Source organism: Xenopus laevis, chromosome 8L (assembly GCF_017654675.1).
Source record: "Xenopus laevis strain J_2021 chromosome 8L, Xenopus_laevis_v10.1, whole genome shotgun sequence".
NCBI classification, from domain to species: domain Eukaryota; kingdom Metazoa; phylum Chordata; class Amphibia; order Anura; family Pipidae; genus Xenopus; species Xenopus laevis.
The window spans coordinates 4,807,825-4,831,331 of record NC_054385.1 but is presented as its reverse complement, the minus strand read 5'-3'; positions in this window follow the sequence as shown (position 1 = coordinate 4,831,331).

Here is a 23,507-nt window from a genome sequence, read left to right as displayed (position 1 = left end):
CCTAATTCAATTCCAGATTTTCTAATAGACTTAAATTAATCCACCCCATTATGCACGATATGGTCCCAAATGAGTACACAGTCCAGAGATTTATGGGGCTGTATAACGTAACATGCAGGGAAAGTAAAAATAAATCAGCAGGGGTGTGAAAGGACGGTACATCTGGCGCTATATTTATCTGCTGTGTGTTCTGGGTATTATACATGGAATTGGTACTGTATTTATCTGCTGTGTGTTCTGGGGTATTATACATGGTATTGGCCCTGTATTTATCTGCTGTGTGTTCTGGGTATTATACATGGAATTGGTACTGTATTTATCTGCTGTGTGTTCTGGGGTATTATACATGGAATTGGCCCTGTATTTATCTGCTGTGTGTTCTGGGGTATTATACATGGAATTGGCACTGTATTTATCTGCTGTGTGTTCTGGGGTATTATACATGGAATTGGCACAGTATTTATCCTGCTGTGTGTTCTGGGTATTATACATGGAATTGGTACTGTATTTATCTGCTGTGTGTTCTGGGGTATTATACATGGTATTGGCACTGTATTTATCTGCTGTGTGTTCTGGGGTATTATACATGGAATTGGTACTGTATTTATCTGCTGTGTGTTCTGGGGTATTATACATGGAATTGGCCCTGTATTTATCCTGCTGTGTGTTCTGGGGTATTATACATGGAATTGGCTCTGTATTTATCCTGCTGTGTGTTCTGGGGTATTATACATGGAATTGGCACTGTATTTATCCTGCTGTGTGTTCTGGGGTATTATACATGGAATTGGCACTGTATTTATCCTGCTGTGTGTTCTGGGGTATTATACATGGAATTGGCACTGTATTTATCCTATACTTTTAGAGAAGAAAGGCAGAAGCGCTCAAACCACCCGCCACACTTTAATTTCACAAGTTGGAAACTCTTTCTATGTAGCGGTATATTATATCATTCAATGCAAATGCGCTCACCGCTGTTTCAAATTGGCTCGGGTGCACTTGCCCCGGGCCCTCCGCTTAAAATATTCCAATGTGGTAAAACTGTGGGTCACTCACCGCTCCTGTTCGGTGGTCCGGGTGCTGCGCCCCGAACCCTCAGCATGGGGGAGACATCAAAGTAAAAAGACAACTGCTTGGCACGCACTCCACAGGACTCCAGGTAGCGGTAAAAACTTATTTCTTTATTGCACAAACATATATCCTATTTGTTTGTGCAATAAAGAAATACGTTTTTACCGCTACCTGGAGTCCTGTGGAGTGCGTGCCAAGCAGTTGTCTTTTTACTGTATTTATCCTGCTGTGTGTTCTGGGGTATTATACATGGAATTGGCCCTGTATTTATCCTGCTGTGTGTTCTGGGGTATTATACATGGAATTGGCACTGTATTTATCCTGCCGTGTGTTCTGGGTATTATACATGGAATTGGCACTGTATTTATCCTGCCGTGTGTTCTGGGGTATTATACATGGAATTAGCACTGTATTTATCCTGCTGTGTGTTCTGGGGTATTATACATGGAATTGGCACTGTATTTATCTGCTGTGTGTTCTGGGGTATTATACATGGAATTGGCACTGTATTTATCTGCTGTGTGTTCTGGGGTATTATACATGGAATTGGCCCTGTATTTATCTGCTGTGTGTTCTGGAGTATTATACATGGAATTGGCACTGTATTTATCTGCTGTGTGTTCTGGGGTATTATACATGGAATTGGCCCTGTATTTATCTGCTGTGTGTTCTGGGGTATTATACATGGAATTGGTACTGTATTTATCTGCTGTGTGTTCTGGGGTATTATACATGGAATTGGCACTGTATTTATCCTGCTGTGTGTTCTGGGGTATTATACATGGAATTGGCACTGTATTTATCCTGCTGTGTGTTCTGGGGTATTATACATGGATTTGGCACTGTATTTATCCTGCTGTGTGTTCTGGGGTATTATACATAGAATTGGCTCTGTATTTATCCTGCTGTGTGTTCTGGGGTATTATACATGGATTTGGCACTGTATTTATCCTGCTGTGTGTTCTGGGGTATTATACATGGAATTGGCCCTGTATTTATCTGCTGTGTGTTCTGGGGTATTATACATGGAATTGGCCCTGTATTTATCCTGCTGTGTGTTCTGGGGTATTATACATGGAAGTGGCCCTGTATTTATCTGCTGTGTGTTCTGGGGTATTATACATGGAATTGGCACTGTATTTATCTGCTGTGTGTTCTGGGGTATTATACATGGAATTGACACTGTATTTATCCTGCCGTGTGTTCTGGGTATTATACATGGAATTGGCACTGTATTTATCCTGCCGTGTGTTCTGGGGTATTATACATGGAATTAGCACTGTATTTATCCTGCTGTGTGTTCTGGGGTATTATACATGGAATTGGCACTGTATTTATCTGCTGTGTGTTCTGGGGTATTATACATGGAATTGGCACTGTATTTATCTGCTGTGTGTTCTGGGGTATTATACATGGAATTGGCCCTGTATTTATCTGCTGTGTGTTCTGGAGTATTATACATGGAATTGGCACTGTATTTATCTGCTGTGTGTTCTGGGGTATTATACATGGAATTGGCCCTGTATTTATCTGCTGTGTGTTCTGGGGTATTATACATGGAATTGGTACTGTATTTATCTGCTGTGTGTTCTGGGGTATTATACATGGAATTGGCACTGTATTTATCCTGCTGTGTGTTCTGGGGTATTATACATAGAATTGGCTCTGTATTTATCCTGCTGTGTGTTCTGGGGTATTATACATGGAATTGACACTGTATTTATCCTGCTGTGTGTTCTGGGGTATTATACATGGAATTGGCACTGTATTTATCTGCTGTGTGTTCTGGGGTATTATACATGGAAGTGGCCCTGTATTTATCTGCTGTGTGTTCTGGGGTATTATACATGGAATTGGCACTGTATTTATCTGCTGTGTGTTCTGGGGTATTATACATGGAATTGGCACTGTATTTATCTGCTGTGTGTTCTGGGGTATTATACATGGAATTGACACTGTATTTATCCTGCTGTGTGTTCTGGGGTATTATACATGGAATTGGCACTGTATTTATCTGCTGTGTGTTCTGGGGTATTATACATGGAACTGACACTTTATTTATCCTGCTGTGTGTTCTGGGGTATTATACATGGAACTGACACTTTATTTATCCTGCCTTGTGTTCTGGGGTATTATACATGGAATTGGCACTGTATTTATCTGCTGTGTGTTCTGGGGTATTATACATGGAATTGGCCCTGTATTTATCTGCTGTGTGTTCTGGGGTATTATACATGGAATTGGCACTGTATTTATCTGCTGTGTGTTCTGGGGTATTATACATGGAATTGGCACTGTATTTATCCTGCTGTGTGTTCTGGGGTATTATACATGGAATTGGCACTGTATTTATCTGCTGTGTGTTCTGGGGTATTATACATGGAATTGGCACTGTATTTATCCTGCTGTGTGTTCTGGGGTATTATACATGGAATTGGCACTGTATTTATCTGCTGTGTGTTCTGGGGTATTATACATGGAATTGGCACTGTATTTATCCTGCTGTGTGTTCTGGGGTATTATACATGGAATTGGCACTGTATTTATCTGCTGTGTGTTCTGGGGTATTATACATGGAATTGGCCCTGTATTTATCCTGCTGTGTGTTCTGGGGTTGTATACATGGATTTGCCACTGTTTTTGTCGTATTGTTTGTTCTGGTGGCATTATGTAAATGGGATTTGCTCCATGTAGCTACAGAGAAGGAATCTGTGTAGAAAATGCCTTTGATATGTCTGCCTCCATAACATATCCCTCCAGCTATAATAAGGTACAAGACATTGTGTTAATCTTTTAGAGAAAATACAACTTACTATGCCAGATATTTGTTTAACTAGGACACCATGGGAAATTGAATTTCTGCATTTAAGAGCTTTCTGGATAACAGATCTGCCCCAACAAAAAATGAAATTGATTCTACAGCCAGATCCTGGGACTAAAGGGTATAAAAACTATTCAAGGCTACACAAATTTATATATTTATCTATCTAGGCTAGAATGAGTTGCTTGCCAGAAAAGCAGTGAGTTGTATTCCCTGGATAAGCTGACAGTTTAACACATATGCAAGATAAAAAAGTTAATAAAGCAGCTCGATATTGTACGTGCTCTCCTGGGTGATTAAGCAAGCAAACCGTGCCTGCAATGTGCCATTCTTTCTAAATAAATGACCCAGTAAAGAAGGGGAAAAAAATCCTGCTTGGCCTCATAGAAGGAAACAGAAATGGTAATATCTCACGGCTTATGGACAGACTCTGTACTTTCCCTCTTTTGTTGTGTACACGGACTGCTGAGATACACTTTCCAGTCGCTTAAGTTCGGAAATGTAATCTACACTATGAGATATGGGGCTTCTGTGAAAATGGATGTTTTTTCCCCAACTGCTGATACAGCACAGAAGAATCAGGCAGAATAATAATATAAAGAGGCTTTTTTATTTCTTACACAAAACTTCTATAAACTCAGCAGAACCCAGAGTGCCTCATGGCCAAACCTGCTAAAAAGTGGGCAAAGAAAGCGAAATCATATAGGGCATAAATGTTTCATTATAGAAACCTATTGAATACAGAGAAGGAATGTTCTGGGAACACAATAAGCTATACCCTCATACTGTACTGTCTAAGGGAATCAATATGGCACCTCCTCCTCCCATATGTATAAATACAAATATACAGAGAAGGAATGTTCTGGGCACACAATAAGCTATACCCTCATACTGTACTGTCTAAGGGAATCAATATGGCACCTCCTCCTCCCATATGTATAAATACAAATATACAGAGAAGGAATGTTCTGGGCACACAATAAGCTATACCCTCATACTGTACTGTCTAAGGGAATCAATATGGCACCTCCTCCCATATGTATAAATACAAATATACAGAGAAGGAATGTTCTGGGCACACAATAAGCTATACCCTCATACTGTACTGTCTAAGGGAATCAATATGGCACCTCCTCCCATATGTATAAATACAAATATACAGAGAAGGAATGTTCTGGGCACACAATAAGCTATACCCTCATACTGTACTGTCTAAGGGAATCAATATGGCACCTCCTCCTCCCATATGTATAAATACAAATATACAGATAAGGAATGTTCTGGGCACACAATAAGCTATACCCTCATACTGTACTGTCTAAGGGAATCAATATGGCACCTCCCTCCTCCCATATGTATAAATACAAATATACAGAGAAGGAATGTTCTGGGCACACAATAAGCTATACCCTCATACTGTACTGTCTAAGAGAATCAATATGGCACCTCCCTCCTCCCATATGTATAAATACAAATATACAGAGAAGGAATGTTCTGGGCACAAAATAAGCTATACCCTCATACTGTACTGTCTAAGGGAATCAATATGGCACCTCCTCCCATATGTGTAAATACAAATATACAGAGAAGGAATGTTCTGGGCACACAATAAGCTATACCCTCAAACTGTACTGTCTGATAAAATATAATAATGCCTATTATAGCAAAGTTAGGTGTCAACGGCTCAATTGCCCAATTTTCATTACACCATACAAGAAGCAAGAACTGCTCATTATGTCACTGCACTAGAGACAATGCATCATCCTCAGTAGCACAGTGATAATGAGACGGTGCCTTTCACTCAGGCCAAGCTCTGCCTGGTTTGTCAACGGTATATTTAGTTTGTGCAACACACAGGGCATTGCAACCAGACTCCAAGCTTCTGTTTACCAGGAAGGATTTATGAGCAACCAACGAATTGCAGGATTCTGCCGCTCCAGGCAGGTGGACCGAAAAAATCTAGAATAATCAAAAAATAAATCATCCACAAATGTCCCGGGATGGGCAATAAAGCTCAGTAAGCTACATCCTATTCGTATAAAGTGTATTTTAAAAGAATACTTAGCAGCTCGACTTGTCACTGCTGAGATAATCTACTGAAACAGCTCTTTACACTGGGGGATTGGTTTCCAAAACCCTAATTTACATTTCTTGCTGAAGGAAGACTCTATCCTACAGTATAATTGCCACCCCTCAAGCATCAATCGCTATCAGTGGCAGCTATGGGAGATATTCCTGGGTGAAAGCAAAGCTCAGTTCTCATGACTTCAAACCATTTGTCATGGTCGGCACCCTAAATCCAGAACCGATGCTAAGCACCCTGTTCTTCGCTCTTGCGTCTGCCTTTAACAGCCGCCTTTCACCTCGGGAGGAGCCCTTCGGCTAACTGGATGCCGCAAGGTCTTAATAAGAGGGGTGCCAAGCGAAGGGTTCTAGATGAGCAAAGGGTCACGACTGAAAAGCAAAAGTCTTTTGGGCAGAAGGTCGCAGTACAAGGCGTAGGCAGAAAGCGAAGTCAAATCAGGCTGGGTCGTGGCAGGCACCGTACAAGCGGAGTCAAAACAGGCAAAGGTCAAACCAGGAGATCAATCAGAAGGGATTCGGATGCAGAAGAGTCCGTTACCAGGCAGGGTCAGGATATAGAAGTCAGAATTGTCGGAAGCAGGCAGGGGTCAAAAACAGGCACCAGGAACACACAATGTGGAAACCTATAACGGGCAAAGAATACAGGGCAAAGGCCCCTTTAAATATATTCAAATTTCGCGCCATTGCGCAATGTCGTAGCACGCCAGCGTCAGTGCGCACAATAAATCCGAAGTGCATGCGCCCCTAAACAAAGGATTTTGGATGGTAGACAAGGCAACACCACGCGGCGAGCGTCCCCGCCACCCCACTGGACCACCAGGATGAGTTTTCAACCCACCATTCAGGCAAAACCCTACTTATATAAAAACAGCCTATTTATAGCTCCACCCCTAAGCATGTGACATCATCTGCAGAGCAACCTTTAAGCTTACACACTGGTCAGCTGACTCTAATTCTAAAATGGAGTAGCAGCGACTAGATAAGAAACCTAAATTGGTCTATTGTTGTATATAACTGGTCATTACAAGCAAGTGGGCACTGGTTCCATGCACTAGGTACGTCAGATTAATGCAGTTTTGTTTTGAGTTTGTAGTGGTCCTTTAAATGTTTACTCCTAGATTAGTAAAAGCTTAACTAGCTTCAGACGCTTTAATAGTATTCAGTTATTTTTAATTGCAGTCATATGGTAATGCACAGTAATGGTGGTGGCGGGTGCTCAGATTAGAATTCATTTGTAGTGAAGTTGGATGCATGTCCCAGGTACGCGTTCCTCAAAGCCCAGTTGAAGCACACACTGGTAGGAGGGGTCATGTTGGTTTAAGCCTTGGTTTGAATAAGCTAGAACACAAGTTAAAGAAACACATCAACATTTAGCTCTCTTTTACAGTGGCCCCAGCTTGCATTTTAGGGATGCACCGAATCCATAATTCTGTTCGAGATTCGGCCTATTTCAGCAGGATTTGGATTCGGCCAAATCCTTCTGCATGGCTGAACCGAATCCTAATTTACATGTGCAAATTAGGGGCGGGGAGGGAAATTGCGTGACTTTCTGTCACAAAACATGGAAGTAAAAATGTTTTCTCCTTCCCAAGGATTCGGTTCGGTATTAGGCTGAATCTTTCGCAAAGGATTCAGCGGTTTGGCCAAATCCAAAATAGTAATAGTAATAATAGGATTCGGTGCATCCCTATTGCATTTCAAGCCTTATTTTCAGATACTCAACCACTTCGTTCCCCCAAAGACCTTAGACTTCCTCCTATCCTCCTTCCTCCTACCCTTCTCACATGTACTATATAGACTTCTATAGACTTCACCAGTGGACCTCCCTACCTGTGGAATGCATTGCCCCCATAAAATCAAACATTATCCTGCCCTGCAAAGTTTTAAATGTTTCCTTAAACCTGCCCTTTTCCTTCACGCATACACAATATTAAACTATTAACTTAACAAGCTTTCTTAGAGAAGTCCCAGTAAGTAAATGTTACTGCCTGTTGGAGCTCAGAGATGGCTTCATGGTCCATGTTGTTCTTACCCTTGAATTTATACAGCAAATACTACAAGAAGGAAATTAAGTTCACAATTATTGACGAACACTCTTACTTATTGTGAATCCATCACCAAAGCAAGACTTACAGAACAATCAAAGCCGCTTAACAATTTTGTTCATCTTATATTCCCAATAGTGGCACATACACATACACTATGGACACCGTGTGCAAATACAAGACAGAAGCATGTTCTAGGTAGAAGCTTTATCTCATACAGGGTCAGATACTTATTATTAAGTCAGAGTTAACAAGAACCTTCTTAACAAGCTTTTCAAACTATAACCCACTTATCTGACAGCAAAGGCATAAACCTTATATTATCCATCACAAAGCAAAACCTCCGTGTATGGACAGAAGGGTGAACATTACATATTATTACAAATTATGTAAGGAAATGCTGTTTACAGGAAAGAGCCCAAAAATAGATGGTTTGTAACCAACCTTTGGTCATTACAATCAGGTAAGGGTGGCAGACTTGCTGGCACCGCATTGATCTCATGTTATATAATGTACTTTTTGAGGGAATGGCAAAGATAATTATTTTTAATGGCTCCAGTTCAATATAAAGTGCTAGAGTCTCATCTGATACTTCTTAAAGTAAAGAAAATTAGAACCACAGGGCCCCACTTCCTTCCACCACAAAGATGGGATCTGTTAAATGTATTGTCTCAAATTGCTCTCGCTTTCTATTTCTGTAAGGAAGAGACTTTGCTATAGCAAAGGGAAGTGTCACATTTGGTATCCCAAACCCCAGAAAAAATGACAAGGTTCATGCTTCTGCCTACAACAGCCATCTTTCATGTCAGAAGGAGACCTTCGCAATTCGGATGTGGCCAGGTCTTAAAGTGAGAGAACCAAAGCAAGGGTTCTGGGCAGACAAGGGGACTGGAACATGTGACAAGAGGAACGGGGAAAGAATAAGTGTAGTTGTGGAACAGGCCGGGATCAATAAAATAACAGTCAGTGCAGTACAGAGTCAGGATCCAGAAGAATAATCAGTAATCAAGTAGTCAGTTCAGGCAGCGAATCAGCAAAAGGTCAAGGACAGGCAAGTCAAGAACAGTAAATCAGATCAAGAGCACACCCAAGAACCATGTTAGAATATACCTATGTTGGGCAATGAGTTCAAAGCAGGGGGTTATATAGCCAGTCTAATGGCTTACACTGATCACCTGTGGCCAGACTAGCAACTGGTGAAACAAGCCATGCCTACATGCAAATACAAGAATAGCAATAGGAGTGAACCAGGACCATAACTGTCTACTCACATAGAGTAGAGGAATTGCAGATAGCATAACAACAATAGTTCACTGGTTCAACTCCAAGAAGGAAATTGCAGGAAGAGGTCTACCAAGAAGCAGGAAGTCCTCTAGTCTTGGCTTTTAGATCAAGCAGAAGAAGCATTCCTTAGGATGGAGGCAAGTGAGACAAGAGCCTTTCTCCAGGTGAAATAAGCCATGCCTACTTGCAAATACAAGGAAAGCAATAGGAGTGAACCAGGACCTTAGATGTCTGCTCACATAGAGTAGAGACAATGCAGAGAGCATGAAAACAACATGTCACTGGTTCAACTCCAGGCAGGAAGAGATCTACCAAAAATTGGGAGGACTTATGGCTCCGGCCCTGGCTTTGATATCAAGCAAAAGAACTATGCCTTATGATTGAGACAAGAGCCATCATTTGATGATGATATAGAAGCTTTGTGTTTCCTAGTGGTGGTTGAGTTATGAATTATGCTCTGATGGGGCATTCCAGAATATCAAAGTTCTAGGATTTCTATGCCAGTCTATTAGATACAGCAGCCCATGGACAGTGAAGGCAACTTGTCTCAAACTGCCACCAATACTGATCTCTATGACCAGAGTCTGACCAGCCCCTACCATTTTGGTGACAGATCTGGACCACTGTCCAGTACACGATGAATGAAATGTTGATTACATGCATGGTAACGGTTGTCCCTCTCTTTAACTTAATTTCTAGTGATATCCAGGAAAGTACCAGATGATGAGAGGCCTGGTGTATGATAACACAATTATTGTACCTATGACTAAAGTAAAACGCAGTCCCTAATATACATGTCATGCGTCACCAAGTTAAAGCCTCCAATGATAGTGGAGAGCACATGTTTGCCAGGGTCTATTGCCTTGATGGACAAGTCTAAAAATTGGTTCCCACAGGGTTAAACAAAGAATGAAATTTGCATGAGGCCCCTTGTTGCTGACCTGCAACATTATCCCATAGCGACTGTATGCTGTGACATCAAGAGTAAATAAATATTTAGATTCTGGCACAGCTTATATCAGCAACTGGATGTAAAATTGACTATACACATACATTAAGGCCCCTTTTCTGCTGAGACAGGATCTTCTTTCATACCTAAACCATCGCAGCGCAACTAACAGCTAAAAGTAAATAGGCGACCATGAAATTTTAATGTCACCTTCTCTTTAATCCCATCATTTAACCCATTTGCCTGACCCAACAAAAACACTAGAGTGGAATCCGAACATTTTTTGTGCATAAAGGCCTGAGGAATCTCATCAATCAACCGATGATCATGGCTTTACCTCTCTCTCTCTCCACAGCAACAGAAAGCCAATTTGCCCAGGTTTATGAATACTGTAAAAACAGGTTTATTCTCCCGGTGGTGGAAATAATGAGACTCACAGCTGGATTTCTCCCACTACACAACCTTTTTTATATTGTAACATTTTTCCCCTACCTTTCAAGAGAACCATGAAATTACAAATTTGTTGTCTTAACTAGGGACTGGGATGACAACTGTGTCATTTCTCAATGGAGAAATGTCTTTTTAAAAAGGAATAAACAAATGGATTTCTAAGTGAATATTGTAATACAATCCAAAGAATGGGGATATTATAAACTGTTCAGAATGAGTTGTGTAATGTCCCTTACACTTACATTATTTCCATTTCTATAATGACTGTGTCCCCCTTTGTGTGTGTTTTGAGGGGGGTTGTGATGGACGCACAACTGCCCAATATATCTGGAGGTACATCTATTGGCTACACAGAAGACACAACTAAATCACATAGACATTCCCCTCCAGAACAAGAATATTGCTCAGGAACATTCCCATCTTTCGGATTCCCAACCCCATGCTCTGCCTGCCCGTGAACTTGTTAAATATTCATTGAAACCGCCACTAGATAAATCCCTGCTCAGTCCCTTGTGACTGAAAAATGTAGATAATGATTAGACAAAAAGCCTTCAGCTGGAGTCAGTATAATATCATTCTAAAATACAGTACCTACATTTATGCTGAAAATAGCCAGACTTAGCATTAACTTGGAGTCTTTTGCTTGAGCCAATGGGGCAGATTTACTAAAGGACAAAGAGACTAATACTAGCGACTTTTCGCCAGAAATCACATCCGCAGGGACATCGCCAATTCACTAACAAGCGCAGGCTATAATTCGCTAGCGAAAGAGACTGTCACTAGTGTTCGTTGGCACTCTATCGCCAGGCAACTTTCTCGCTCTGGCAAATGGCTGTTGCTCCGCAAATTCACTAAATTGTGGATTTAACTGAAAGTTACCTCTTTTACTAGAGTTTCCTTCGCCACCTCAGACTGGGCGAACTGCTGAAACGAAACTACATCTTCCTCAATCTGATGTACCTGTACCCCGAAGTCATAAAAAAACGCAGGCGACTTTTCTATTTTTAAAACGGGATTGCCTTCTAAAGTCCAAACTATTAAAGATTTTTTTTAACACATTTGATGGGCCTGCCACATATATTTTAGGGTGGGCTCATGTCTAGGGCATTAGAGGAGCTTTTATGTCTTTATTAAGCTCCCTTGGACATTTGTATTAAAAAGAGGCCACTTTACACCATTTACACCAACATCTCTAAAAAAAGACGTGTATACGACTTTTATGCGCCTCCCCTAGTCAAATTTACCTAAACGTACGATTACTAGGGAATTTTAGCAAGGCACATACGAACGCTAGCGAATCTTCCCTATGAAATGCTCGCTAGCGAAAAGTCGCCAGCATTCGACACCCAGGACGCAACCTCGCATTTCAGTGACTTAGCGCAGTTGTAAGGAATATGCCTGGCAAAGTGTGTGAATCGGTCGCTGGCGACAATTTGCCCTTTAGTGAATTTGCCCCAATGTCTAGAGGTTGACTTGTTTTACCAATATTTATTGAAATTGTATATGAATTAGGGCCTCATGGGCCCCTATACCTCCTGGGCCCCCCAACAGCCGCAGGGTCTGCTTCCTCGGTAGTTACACATCTGAATGTGCTAATGTAGTCCTTGTCTGACAGAATTATCATCATTATTATCTGATATCCGTCCGTTTTTTGGGGGGTTTATAGCAGTCAAAAAATTTTTTTTTGGTGCTACTGCTCATCTAAGGTTTCAAGCTACTCCAGACCATATCACAGAGTATCGGCAAGTGTATTAACCATGTCATATTAACTTGGTACAGTAGCCGTGAATTATATCCGAATTCCAAACCATCTCATTGTGTCAAATTGTTTTTTGTAAATCACTCTCGGCCACTCACTGAACCTTTCAAACCGGACTGTCAAGCAAGGTTTATAGCTAATTAAAAGCAACGCTAAATTGTAATAAATAATTGTTGTGCCGAGCGGATGGGCCTTTCCTGCCTTGCTTTACTATAAACTGATACACAGGGAATATTAGATCCCACCGCCCTTGACCAGTAGAATTTGGAGAGGGATTTCAATGTAAATGTAATTACGCTGTAATGCCATTTAAATATCAGTCTCATTTATAATAAACTCGTTGCTGGTTATCCTTTCTGAAGCTCTGTTTAACCACAAATCCCATTCAAAAGTGCTGCAGTATGAAGAAAATGTTATTTTTCTCTCTTCTTGGCAGCAACGACCCTTAGTGGCTGGAATAATATCTTAAAAGCAAGAAGATCTCATTCAGTGCCGGTTGGACATGTGCAGCTTTAATATCGTTGTGCCCCGGGCAGTGCAGCCGCTTGTAAACGGAGAGAGAGACGCTTCATTTGTGCTGCTTAGGGTGGCAGCACAAAAATGACATGAAAAAGAAATATCACAGGGTTAAACAGCCCATATGAATTGGGAGGAAGCACAGGTGGGTAAGTCAGAATTCTTTATTCACATAGTGATCTGCCGGAGATCTTGGGTGAGTATCCTGCTAGAGGGGCTCCTGCTGCACTTGAGTAGAAGCAACACCAGCAGTGAAAATATGATGTTAATTAGTTGTATCCCTGCACATAATAGGGGTATGCAATAAAGGTAAAAACAAGTAGAGGAACTGAACAACAAAGAGGAGCACATATATCCGCATTGCCCCCATGAATACAGTGCTGCTGTGTTTGACAGCTCTGTATTCAGGAGCGGCAGAAGGGGTAGCCCCCAACCAATCCAAGTTAAGGTGGCCATAGACGCACCGATAATATCACAGGAAACAAATTTTCATACGATATTCGGTGTGTGTATGGTGGGAGATGAGCCAACCGATATCAGCAGAAGAATTGGATATTGGCTCATCGATCAGGCTGGTTGGAAATTTTTATCAGGCTCCTTTGAAGGCATCTGAACATCGGCCATTGTTCATGCTGAATCATCAGATACAGTAGAATTCTATAGTTTTTACCTGTATATCTGACCATTCAGCTCAACACGTGTGTATTGAAAGCAACCATCTTTCTTGGAAAGATCTATTCCACGAAAAATCTTAATTGTAATGTCTATGGCCACCTTTAGGGATCACCAGCAGGCTCAGGCCCCAGTAGGGCCCTATACTTAATTCCCACTCTATGGCATCTGCTCTTATAATTTAAATCTTCATACACGGAGCTGATGTACACACTGGGCCCCTCCAAAGGTTTTTTTTGTCGAGGGGACCCAGCCACTGACAATGCTGGTGCTCCTAAAACATGTTTTGTAAACCATAAAAAGCAACGCCCACTAAGTTGCACAAATCCCCAGGGCATCAATATTTTGTTTGTTTTTTTAATTCACCAAACTCCACAGGTTTCCTGGGTTATTTTGTGTGATGTTTTTATTATTTTGAATACTTTGCACATCAATCACACAATGTTATTGTACAAAAACCAGAGAAGGCCGTTATTTGTGTGCATTCAGCTTCTTTGCAACGAAGCACATTTGGGGCTCGCTCTGCCAAGATTCTTGTTGTTGTCTCTGCTAGTAAGTCACAGGCCGTGAGATGTTCCAAGTTCATTTCACTCTTCACTATTTTAGTAGAAATGTTCAGATACTAAGCCAAACGGGTCTTTTTTCTGTGTCGAATTATAAAAAGCTTTTGCTTCAGAAAATAGTCCTTTCAACAAGGGAAATCTTCACCAGCTTGTAAATCATCTGACTGGCACGATACCACCCAACTAGACTCTTCATCTCTTCCTACTGTTCAAAAGAATTCAATCACAGTTTCCATACCCTTTAGGAGCAGAAGCAGCTCACTCTCAATCTCTTATTCAAGTGAATTGCACCAATCACAACACATCATGGCGGGGTCAATTAGCTCAAACAGCTACTTTCCATGGGGATGGGTCATTTACAAACACAATGTCACGGCTGACACCCAATACCAGAACAAGTGCCAAGCACCCTGGTCTCGGCTCGGCTTCACCAGTAGTGTGACCACCGTTGGGCTTCGGGAGGAGCCTTCAGCTTACTTGGGTGCCACCTGGACTTAACGAGGGGTACAAAGCGAGATGTTCTGGCTGGCAAAGGGGCACGGCTGGAAGCAGAGTCTTTTGGGCAGAAAGGTCACAGTACAAGAGGTTTAGGCAAGCGGATGGTCAGACAGGCTGGGTCGAGGCAGGCGGATATCAGAATCGTCAGGCAGGCAAGGGTCAAAACCGGGTAGTCAATCAAGCGGTTAAGCAGGAGAGTTGTCGTAGGCAGGCAAGGGTTAGGATACAGATTGTAGAGTCAGGAACAGGCAGGGTCAAACACGGCTAATCAGATGAGAATTTTCAAGGCAGACGCACAAGGCTCAGGAAAACCACTAGAACAAGTTCTATCACGGGCAAAGGGCTGTACATAGAATGGCCCTTAAATAGTTTTAAAAATTCGTGGCAAACGTGTGCCGGCGTGCCTGCGCCTTTAAGAGGCGCACCCCGCGCGCCCTAGAAACCAACATGGCCCCGGCGCCGGCTCTAAGGACCATGCGGTGGGCGTCCCCGCCGCACAGGTATTTGTCTTACACACAGCAAGGCTAATATGGACACAAACAGTGCTCTTATTGGCGCCATTCACTTGTGTTGAAACATACTCCTTGCATCTCCATATAGTTGTGCCTAGTGCCATTGCATCCATCCTGCCTCTTCTACTAAAATGGACAATAGATGGTGAGGAACTCTGGTGTCCCAAATTGCACTTTGCACACTGAAACTCTTTAGGTACAAGGCAGAACAGGGCCCTAGTAATGGATAATTTTTTGGCCCATATTTTAAAAAACATAGGTACTCAAAAGCTTATATTAATTGCATTTCAATATTGGCCATTGAGCATCGACTTTGAAGTCCAATGATAGGGTAAATCTCTCCATGTTTGATGACCTAGTTTAACCACACGGCATTACTAGAGGTGGAATAAGCTCAAGACTTTGCCTTTACATGTGTCTGCATGTTACTGTTGCCTGGTGGCCAGAAGCTCTTTGCTCATTGCTCATTATGAGTAAAAAATTTAAAGTTTGACAGGTAGCCAATTTTAATATTCTTCCATGACGGAGGAAAGAGAACATAGTTAAGCTGAACGCATTAAAAATATATTCAGATATCTTTTTGAAGCTAAGTCATATCAAACAGCATCATGCCCCTACAACAGAACAAGACGGGAATCTGTAAGACAGTGATTTTCTCTTAGTTCTGATCTCTGAGGTTATCACATGCAAGAGCCTTGTCATTCCGACTTTCCCTTTTACCCTTTAAAGCATTTCTTTCCATTCCAGTACATGTCATTTTCAATACATTTCAGTAACTGAACAATCTCATCCTTTGGAAGGGAAAGTCCTCCAAAGCCATGATTGGAAAACAAGAGTCTGTGTAGCAATCTAAAGACACAAATGACTTTTGCTAACCCTCTTCAAATTTTTAATGTTCAAATATGCCATTATGGCACCCCCTTGCTGAATGGATTTATTTACCAAGAAAGATCTTTTGGAACCAGTCATGCAGCAAGCTGTGACAATAAAGCTTGCAAGTCAAGCAGGATGGACCTTACAAAAGACATGCAATGTAGGACTTGTCTGGAGCAGCAGCAGGAGGACCAACCTGAAAGTTAGTGTGAGAACAATTTAGGGACAATGCCAGTTTGCTCTCAAAGAGATACCTGAAAGCCCAGCTTGAAGAAGGTCAACACTTATTTTTCTCTTCTGGATTTTCTTGGAATTTTGGATGATGCTATATCTGTAACCTGGTTATGATGAAAGGATCAACCTGTGTCCTCAATAACCCTGGAACTATAGTAGGGTTACTGTTACCCCACTGTTTCTATATATCTGTAACCTTGTTATGAGCTAAGGGGGCCCAGCCTGAAGGCCAGTAAGGGGGAGCTTTGGGGTGAGTGCTTATTTGTGCCCTTGGTACCGCTGGAACTATAGCAGGGTGTCTGTTACCCCAATGTTTCTATATATCTGTAACCTTGTTATGAGCTAAGGGGCCCAGTCTGAAGGTCAGTTAGGGGGAGATTTGGGGTGAGTGTTTATTTGTGCCCTGGGTACCCCTGGAACTATAGCAGGCTGACTGTTACCCCAATGTTTCTATATATCTGTAACCTTGTTATGAGCTAAGGGTGCCCAGTCTGAAGGCCAGTTAGGGGGAGATTTGGGGAGAGTGATTATTTGTGCCCTGGGCACCCTGTGAACTATAGCAGGGTGACTGGTACCCAAATGTTTTTCTATATCTGTAAAGAGCACCTCCAGAATAACAAAAAAGAAACTCCAGCTCATGAATTGAATTGCCAAATAGGGATAGCCCCTGTGTTTTACTTAGTGTCAAGCCCTGAAAACTACAACATTTGGGGGGGTCCCTTCCTCACACCTGTTCTGGAAAGTGCCTTACAGTAGTGATTCCCAAATGATGGTGCTGATCCCATAAGGGTGAACCAAAAAACTAGTAAGGGTAAAGTTTTGGGAATAAAGCCAATGTACTCCCTTATAAAACCTGAAGGTATTTAAGTTTAGGATTTTGGTTTATTTTATAGAGTTGGGACAAGGTAGGCTTATAGGATTTAATGCACTGGTGCACTCAGGACAGCTTAAAATAAATTGGTCAACTGTATCCTTTAGCATCATTATACCTTTCCGTTACAGCCTGTAATAATAATATGAAACGGGAGAATCTTCTGAAAAAACAAAGCTAAATCTAATCAACAGCTATGGTTACATGAAAATGAAAATGAAATAACCTTTTGTTAACAGTGCTCCAGTTACAGATAATTAACAAGGATTTTTTTAATTATAGAAAGAACAAGGGAAGTTAGATTAAATACACCACACAACAAAAAATCTCAGAGAAGCTCAAGAGAAGAAGATTCCCCTTTGTACTTAAGGAAATGAATGCAGAGAAAGAGAGGTGTTTGTAAATGCAGGGAGTGTTCATTGACTTGCTCTGCAGCAACGTGCACAATGGCAGGAGCAGGCAGCAAGACTCAACACATCGGCTCTCTCAGGCTGCACCTGGTATCAAATATTAAAACCCTGCTCCAAGCTGAATTGTGGAAGCCAAAACTAAGAGCAGAGGCCAATAACATACAGAACAACAGGTGATGTGCAACGATCACTCTAATTCTTATAGGCTATGGGCACAAACACACAAAAAAAAAAGAATTCTAGTGCGTGTTGCAGTTTTTGCGCGGTTTATATCAACAAAGGAGCAAATTTGCAGCCACACTGGTAAAGCTAAAAACATGAAAAAGTTATGGCATTCATTTATATAAAGGATTTCATTCCAAAACAGTGGGTTGGATCCCAAAACCTGTGGTACATTAGCTGTAGCGGAGCGTCACCTAATACACGGCTTCCTCCAACAGTTGGCCAAACATGCACCATTTTGTTTTCCAATTGACCTTCAAACACTATTGTTGCTTATGTGAGCTCAACTTTTGATGCACCACTGAAATAATCTCCTGACCTGGAAACACATCAGAGACCTCATCGGAGACCTCACCTGTGACCATATTTCACTGGTATTGGTTTTGAGCAGAAAGGGGTCAATAATGTATATGCATTGCTTCCAACCCATCAACAGCCCTTGAAAAGGTTAAGGGACTTGAACAAACCCATTCCATGACACCACTGGACATGTAAGACACCTATTTTTGTATCACCATTCTGTGATGTCACTAGGCGTGGTCATGTCTATCCCTTGGAGTGCCCCTACCATTTTATATAGAGGGAGTTAGCCCTAGATTTGGACCTGTAACCTCAATTTATAGGCAGTGGGGTTGATGAAATAGAAAACATATTTACTTGGTGCTTCAAGGACCCCCTGCCATCAGTGTGATTGGCACTAGGGAACCCTTCCCTTTACCCCACACAGTAGGTAAATGTTGAAGCCAATAGTGACCCCACCAACCCTTTAAATTCAAAGGCATTCATTTATGTTCCCTCTGCTTCCTTGTATGCAAAGAATATGTGGCCTATCAATAACTACGAACACATATAGTGTGGGTCTGTGCAAATACTGTAGTATAGACGTGCCTACAAAAAACAAATCCTTCATTTGTGCATAGCTTAAAGAAAACACTGGGGGCAATGATCAATAGCCTGAAAAGATTGAGTCACTGACTATGCCCAGCCCAAAAAAGTTGCTCCTAGCAATACATTAGACAGAGCAATTTTAAGCTTAGCAAACAGATATGCAATCCCTTCAACCAGTCGAATCCTTAACGCAGTCTCCATGACATCAAGTGATGGGCTTTTCCAATGGATAATTTACCGTACAGCAGGAGCTTCCATGGTTTCCTTTTGTCAATTAAACTGTGTTTTGTTTTGTTTCACCAAGGAGAATGACAAGAGTTTGCAAGCAGCGTTCTCGAGCGAAACGGAGATTGGCACCTCTGATTCCCTGGTGGGTTTAACTGTATCTAAGGGCTTTCTGCGTTATAAATATTTCACAATGCACTGAGAAAAATTACAAGCTACTAAGGCAAATAGAAATGTTTGTGTGAAAAAGAAAAGGCTTTGGAAATGTTGCAAAGTACTGTATTTCTCCGGTAGACATCATGAATGGGCCATTATGATGAAATTTCCATATAATACCCACACACACACTTTCTCATTGTGTCAATCTTCCCTGTAGAAACCAGGACACCACAGGGATTAGATAAAAGTGGAAAATTGGATCTGGAACACCGTATTCTTTGGAGGAATAAAATCCATACTCTGGCAGTCCAAAGCAAAATCTATTTCTAAGTCTGAGAGATGTAAAGGCAATTCCTGTGATCTGCTTGCTGCCTTCCGGGCTTATTACCAAGATTAGTGATCATCTGCTGCCTTCCTATCCAGTCTAAGAACTATAGGATGATTTCAGTATAAGACCTTTATGACTCCCATTGGACATCAAGACATTAATTTGAACCCTGTATTTATTTTGGTGAGGTGGAGCAAATGCGGCTTTTGCGCCAAGATATATTAAAGTACCAGATACCTTCTTCTTCTTTGCTACTTTTCCTTGTCATCTGTGATTGTGTTCATCAGAGTTTTTGACCTTCTCTTGGCTCTGATTATGTTCCTCATAGTTCTGGTCCTTCTATTGGCTGTGATTGTTAGGGATGTCGCGGACTGTTCGCCCGCGAACTAATTCGCGCGAACATCGACTATTCGCGTTCGGCGAATGTTCGCGAACGTCGCGCGACGTTCGCCAATTTGGGTTCGCCTTAGCTGGCGCTTATTTTTGCCCTCTCACCCCAGACCAGCAGATACATGGCAGCCAATCAGGAAGCTCTCCCTCCTGGACCACCCCCACACCACTCCCCTTCCATATATAAACTGAAGCCCTGCAGCGTTTTTTCATTCTGCCTGTGTGTGCTTGGAAGAGCTAGTGTAGGGAGAGAGCTGTTAGTGATTTGAGGGACAGTTGATAGTAACTTTGCTGGCTAGTAATCTACTTGATACTGCTCTGTATTGTAGGGACAGAACTCTGCAGGGATTTGAGGGACATTTTAGGTTAGGTAGCTTTGCTGGCTAGTAATCTACCTTCTACTGCAGTGCTCTGTATGTAGCTGCTGTGGGCAGCTGTCTGTCCTGCTGCTGATCTCTCATCTGCATCTGTTCTTCAAACAACTGCCACCTAGCTGTCTAAATATCAATAATAATACCGTCTCCAGAAACACCACCCGAGTGACGTTTTTCAAGCAGCAATAATATATTCCGTATCCAACGGCTGTAGTGTATACGTTGACCTTGCAGGCATTATTTGCCCAGTCTTTAACCAAGTGCCACCTAGCTGTGTGAGCTTTTTCACATTCCGTGTCCAGAAACATCACCTGAGTGACGTAGTGTGATTTCTGCCCTTTACAGCACAAAACGCAGCGCTGTGTCAACAATGGATTTTTCAGATACATTTTTGCCCTTGATCCCCCTCTGGCATGCCACTGTCCAGGTCGTTGCACCCTTTAAACAACTTTAAAATCATTTTTCTGGCCAGAAATGTCTTTTCTAGCTTTTAAAATTCGCCTTCCCATTGAAGTCTATGGGGTTCGCGACGTTCGCGAACTATTCGCATGTTTTGTCGCAAGTTCGCGAATATGTTCGCGAACATTTTTTCCGCCGTTCGCTACATCCCTAGTGATTGTGTTCATCAGAGTTAATGCCCTTCTATTGGCTGTGATTCTTTTCCTCAGAGTTCTTGTCCTTCTCTTGGCTGTGATTCTGTTACTCGTAGTGCTTGTCCTTATATTGGCTGTGATTGTGTTCATCAGAGTTCTTGTCGTTCTTTTGGCTGGGATTCTGTTCCTCGTAGTTCTTGTCCTTCTATTGGCTGTGATTGTGTTCATCAGAGTTCTTGACCTTCTATTGGCTGTGATTCTTTTCCTCACAGTTTTTGTCCTTCTATTGGCTGTGATTGTGTTCCTCACGCTCCATTTCAAAAAAGCCCTCCATTCACTTTTCCACTCTTGGCTCCAAGTCATTGTAATCTTATATGATGCTAAAGCACCTCAGCTTCCAAATCAGATCTTATTTCATTATATCTAGGCAAAAAGTCTTTTTTGGGGTGTTTTGCAGACTTGTTTCTGACTGGATGGAATGAAGCACCAATACTATTTGTTGCTAGTTGAAACAATGGCTACTGTAGGGATTTTTAATTCTATTGAAGTCAAGCTTAAAATTGTCTAAAAGTTAGCAAATTATTGGTCTCTGGCATGCCTCTGCCACCACATCTCCTTGATTTTTGTCCAGATATCAAATGGGAAAGTAGAAAAATCCTATCGGATCAAGGACTGCATTGGTTCATTGATCCAATCATTGGCCTAGGGCCCACGTTCGTATCAGCCTAGCAATGCCCACTCAAGGTAGGCAAGATCATGGTAAGATCCGCTCGGTTGGCAACTTCTCTAAACGAGCGGGTCTGCACATGTATGGTCACCTTATCACCTGAGGGATAGAGCAGTTGAAAGATTCTCTCACATGAGACCATTTCGGGTCATGCCAAAGACAGATACATTTTTTTTTTTTTTTTATAACTTCTTTATTGATATCAGTCAAAGATGTTGACAACAACACAGAATGTAATATTATACATACATTGTACCTTTCACACCATAAACAAGGTCACCATAGTAGCTAAACGAAGCATTCTGTTAAACAGCAGTAACAGGAATAAACATGTGCAGTTACACATATCCGAAATACAGCCAAACTGTAAGTATGAGAAAGAAACAAATAAAAACAAACAAACATACGGAAGGTTTCCCAGAGAAAAAAAAAAAAAAAAAAAAAAAGGGGGGGGGAAAGGGAAAAGGATCAGTCACACCATGTAGTGGGACCTGTTTCAATTTTGAATGAGAGTCTCGTCTCGATGCAGATTAGTAGATGAGAAAGAGGGCCATAAAAAAGCAAGTAGAAAAGTGTCCAGACTGTGGGTCCTCTAGGCCTATCGAGTATGTTTTCCTCTGTAAGTTAACCACGGCTGCCAAATGGCATCATAAGTTGGGAGTCGGTTCTCATTATGCGCCGCCATTAGTTCCATATCCGCTCGGACATCCATTGCTGATAAAATGTGGTCAATTAAAATTGGTCCTCCAGGTTTCCAAAATTTGGCAATCAAGCTAGTGGTAGTGTTAAAAAGGTGAAAAAGTAGCTTTTTCGTATACTTAGGCACGCAGTCCGGGAACATCAATAGCAATGCCACTTGTGGGTCGTAGGGGATGTCTAATTCAAGACCAACTGTTATAATAGTAAACACAGATTTCCAAATGAGCTGAGACAGTGGGCAGTCCCACCACATATGAAGCAGAGTTCCAGACTGACCACAATTTCTCCAACAAAGTGGGGAGTGGGATTGTGAGATGTTATGCAAAGTTGCCGGTGTAAGATGCCACCTATAAATCAATTTCTTGTGGGACTCTAAGTGGTTAGTGCATCTAGTAGCACCAGATAAGATTTGCGCCGCCTCTAACCACTTATCAGGATGGAGTGATGATTGAAGATCTCTGTCCCATTTAATCATATACGGATATTTGTATTCTGGAGGATCCGAAAGAAGCGATTTATAGCAGTTAGAAAGCACTCCCCTCATGGACCAGCCAGTAGCTGAGAGTCTCTCCAGAAACGAGGGCACAGGATGAGATCGAAACCCCGGGACATGCGATTTGAGCAAATGTGTAAGGCGTAAATAGGTAAAATAATCTCGGTCTTCCAAATTGAATTTGGATTGCAAGTCCTGGAACGATAGATATGAACTGGGACCAAATAGGTCCTTCACAATTTGCACTCCATTAGCAATCCAGGGTTGCAAAGGTAAATCACTGATGAAGTAATGGAGACTTTGCAATGGTGTTCTCAAGGAGATAGTAGAGGTGATGCCTAAGTCAGACCGTGCTTTGTCCCACACTTTAAGGATGTGAGCAGTAGGGGGCAACATCAAAAAGCTTTTAGGTCTTAAGCTAGGAGGAGTCCACAGCAGTTGAGGAATGGTAATTTGGGGCAGCTCAAAAGTCTCCAAGTCCAACCAATATCTGCAAGTTAAAGGGCTATGCATTTTTACAGCAGTATCCAAAAGAGAGGCTCTAAAGTAACAAGATAGGTTAGGCATTCCAAAACCACCCACAGAAGTTGGACGTTGTAATACCTTAGCAGCTGTACGAGGCTTCTTCCCTCCCCATACAAAGTCACTCATTTGTCTCTGTAACAGTTTAATGTATTGTGGCGAGAGATCTACTTGAATGGTTCGAAATAGATACAAAATTTTTGGTAAGGCCGTCATCTTAACGGCATTAATTCTGCCAGTCCATGAGATATATAAAGGTTTCCATTTAAGATAT